We start from the raw sequence: 3,945 nt of genomic DNA, 5'->3' as shown, positions 1-3,945 counted from the left end.
AATGTTTGTCACACAGCCCTTCCCCAAGAAATATGAGAATTCAGTCACGCTCTGCTTTGTACTGGAAGCCACAAAAAAACCCCCACCATCAGACATTTAGACATTTCCAAATAATACCTGCTCCTAAGAGCACAAAACTCTGGTTCCCTGTGAGTGCCAGCTCAGGGCTTCCTACAGCTTGTTTTGGACTTCTCAATTTCCATTCCTATCAAATTTAATCGCTAACATCCACCAGGAACAGTCAGTCTGCAGCTCAAACATGCAGTGGAAATGGAATTATAGAAGTTGCTGTTCCTAAAACACTTCAGTTGGACTCAAGGTTACGAATCTAAACTCAGAGATGAATGTAAGCTAGTTGGGGCAGAATATTCTGTTTATTGTGCTCACAGAGCATACACAGCACAAATTGTGCTTTAGTATAAAGAAAACAACAAAACCACCACAGAAACAGCAGTTTAAATTCCAATGTGAAACAAAAGAAAGATTGCTCTAATTAACCACCTATGAAAGAATGATATTACATTGTATTTTTAAGGTTTTTTTCTATCAATTTCTAAAGAATTACTGGATACCTAAAGTATCTTACCTCAAAATCAATACTGTAGAAAACCTGGGAAGAAACTGGTACTTCCCTCAGGTCCAAGTACTGATGTGACAGAAGGAATCTGTTTACCTTTACCTACATGTGCTCCTCTGTGAAGAGAAAAAGGTGGCATCGTGTAGGAGGACAACGTTCCCAATCCACAACCGTGGACAATAATAAATGGAAGCTGTACTGTGCAGTATTTCAAGCTGGGAGAACAGCCCAGGAACTGCAGAAGGCCTTTGCTCCGAGGCTCATTGTATTGCTGGCCATCCCTCCCCTTCTCTTCCCCAGAATGAGAAGCTCAGTCAAGAGTGTTTGAGCACAAAGCAGGTGAGGAAATCTACATTCCCCAAGGCTCTGGTTTTCACTCCAGCAGTGACACACGCAGGAAGTTCCAGTGCCTGGCTTCAGGATCTGCTGTGCCACACGAGCAATGCAGAGGGTCAGGGAGAAGGTGAACCTGAGGTTTGGCTGCCTGATTCCATTCTGCACAGCATCCCAGAGGTACAGCAACTGCAAGAACCCAGGGAGAAAAGCCTGAACCATAGCCCACGTGAACAGAACAGAAGCATGAATACATAAACCAGCTTCTGGGACATTTCATAGGCTGTACAGGTCAAATATCAATTCCATCGGGATTTCCATTCCTACAAGCAAAATTCACAAGAATTTCCCATTTTCTCTGTCCATTGATTGTAACAGGAGGAAACACAAAGCAGTAGAGGAGAAACAAGGGAGAGAGGATGAAAAGCTTCTTTTAGCTGTCTCACTACATCCATGCAGGTGGATGAGCAAGGCAACACCTCTCCCACACATGTCCATGACCTACAAGGTCTCACCTGCCAAACTGGTAACCGAGCTGAGCCTTACCGGCTCTTCTCTCGAAGCAAGCCCCTTCCAGATGGGATCATAAGGAAGCCAGAAGCTCTCATGTTGGAATCATAGCTGCTTAGGACAGCTACTGTGAGACCTAGGGCAAGGAAACAGCCTCCCGTGATCCCAGGGGAAGTTAGGCTGGATATTGGGAAGTCTCCTAGTGGGAAGGCTGTCCAGCCCTGGCACAGCTGCCCAGGGCAGTGGTGGAGGCCCCATCCCTGGAGGGATCAAGAGCCGTGCGGACGTGGCACGTGGGGACATGGGACAGGGTGGCACTGGGGGAATGGTTGGGCACCATGATCTCAGAGGGCTCCTCTGACCTGAAGGTTGCCTGGCAAGCCCAGGATGCCAGGAGTCAGCAGCCGTTTCTCTCGTATTTCCTGCTTACAGGCATTTTAAGCCTGCTTTGCTTCACAGGTGTTTTTATGCCAAGGGCATTGCCATCATTTCTGGTCCTAATTCAAGGTTTGGAAAGCTGAATTTTATGAGAACTGCTTTATATTTTGATTAGCCTCAACTTGGAGTTTCTCTGGCCACCAATATCAGGGGGTGAACCCAATGTGGCCTCAAAGGGCTGTAAGATCCCAGCTATCCAAGCCCAAATTCCCTCGGGACTGGTTTGTTGAACCTCTTCAGGGTTCATTTAGGAAACTTAAGGGTTTGGTATAATTTCACAATTAAAACAACCAGAACCCTGTGAAAAAGAAACTGAACAAAAGCCAGCTAAAAGCATCCCCTGCTGACGACTCCTTAAAACAACTCATTCAAAAAGGGGCAGGATTGATTCGATCCTCACCAACACATCTGGTCAAGGTCAGAGTTCCCTGCCCACTGAGGATGCAGAAAGCAGCAGGGGCCTTTCTCTTGCTCCTCAGCACAGGCTTCCTCCCTCCACAGGAAGGGAACTGCAGCCACTCAGGAAACACCGACTTAGTCCTGGACTGGCAACAGGAGAGGCACAAGGAACATTGTGAAGTCATTTCGATCTCAAGGCTGTCCTGACCTGGGAGAAAGTGCTTCCCACACCACTCTTGGAATTGACTTGCCTGTCCCTTCCAGCTTCGGAAGGTTTCTGTGGGAGCTGGGATTCTCAGTGCGCTTCAGAAGCCGTGGGTGCCTAAAGCATTCTCTTGAGAACGTGGAGTTTCCCTTGTGCCTTTCAGTTCTTTATCCCAAATAGTCTCCCCGATGCTCTGCAATCTAGAAAGAAAAAAAACCAAATGAAGAAAGAGCAATTCATTCTGACATGAGGGAGGGTTGCCTATCCCAAGATGCTTCCAGGCAAAAAACCATTTCTGCCACTCTAACAAATTGACTTGATCCCCTGCCTCGACTCCACCACGGGAAGCTATTTAAACATTGTTTCAAGAATCCCAGGCTTGGAATTCTCAGCAACTGCTCAGCTTGGCTACTTGAAGGACTTTCCCAGGCAGGGAACCGAGCGCTCCCAGCTTCAAACACCTTTCACATTTGCTACAAAGCCAATCAAAAACTTCTACACATAGACAACACGATGCTGCTGGGAGTCCCCTCTGGGCAGCGGCAGCAGCTCCCGGGGATGTGAACAGCAAACCCCGCTCCCAGCTGGCTCAGCCCAGACTCCGTGCAGCACTCAGCCAGAGCTGCGGGGAGCTCAAACTGTCCCTGAGAAATCCTGCCCAGAAAACCGGGGCATCCCCCCCCAATCTCTCCGCTCCCTCCGCAATGCTCAGCTTGCCAGCAGAGAGCAGCTGCCTCCTGCTGCTGGCTGCTGCTGCCTCCTGCTGCTGGCTGCTGCCGACTGCGGGAAGGGGATGGCTCGGGGCAGCTCCGCCGACTGTTCTGCCCCGATGCTTTTGTGTTTTCTTCTATTTCCCCAGGCCAGAGGGGAGCGGGGGTGGTGAGTGGGGATGGCAGGGAGCAGCGGGAACGTGCAAAACGGGACGGGCGCCTGGCACAGTGGCCACTCCCAAGACGCCGGCTGCGGCAGGACCTTGGCAGAGAGAGGCGTCGCCGCCGCTGCCTGTCGGCACAGGCACGGCTCCCGCCCGCCCGCGGCGCTGCCGAGCCCACAGCCCGTGCCCACGCACCTGGATTCGCTGCGGGAAATGGTGCCCGGGTGGCGCCATGTTCGGGGTCGAGCGCAGGCAGCTGGGTAGACGCACGCGGGTTCCTTGCCTTTGTCCCGCCCTTTTTCCCGCCGTCTTTGGAAGGTCAAGCGCGTCGTGCCGAGCTGCCCTCTTGAAAGTGGCGTCACGTGACTTCCGCCCTTCCTCGCTGCCATCTTGGTTGTGGGTGAAGCCATTTCCGGTAGTCCCTCCATTGTGGCACACTTAAGGCCCCCCGGCTTCTCAAAGAGGCGCCTGACTAAATCGACTGTCTGAACATGGCCATGGCGCTGCTGAGTCCACAGCCTGTGTCCGCACACCTGGAAACGCTGTGTAAAATTGTGCCCAGGCAGCGCCGTGGTCGGGGTCGTGAGCAGGCAGTCAGGTAGACGCCGC

At 51.5% G+C, this 3,945-nt stretch overlaps 1 long non-coding RNA gene across 1 annotated transcript; it reads right to left on the bottom strand.

The window, feature by feature from the left end:
• Nucleotides 1-366: 366 nt before the first annotated feature.
• LOC136293441 (uncharacterized) lies at nt 367-3,633 on the bottom strand. Its single transcript, XR_010722151.1, has 3 exons — nt 3,532-3,633; nt 2,259-2,662; nt 367-1,099 (listed from the first exon to the last, which is right to left on the bottom strand). It is a non-coding gene; the product is annotated as an uncharacterized lncRNA (long non-coding RNA).
• Between the last annotated feature and the right edge of the window lie 312 nt (nt 3,634-3,945).

Source organism: Chamaea fasciata, unplaced genomic scaffold, assembly GCF_029207755.1.
Source record: "Chamaea fasciata isolate MVZ Bird 193981 ecotype frontalis unplaced genomic scaffold, bChaFas1.0.hap1 SCAF_1, whole genome shotgun sequence".
Classification (NCBI taxonomy): Eukaryota; Metazoa; Chordata; class Aves; order Passeriformes; family Sylviidae; genus Chamaea; species Chamaea fasciata.
The sequence above is the reverse complement of the archived record's forward strand: the minus strand, read 5'-3'. Positions and strand labels throughout refer to the sequence as shown.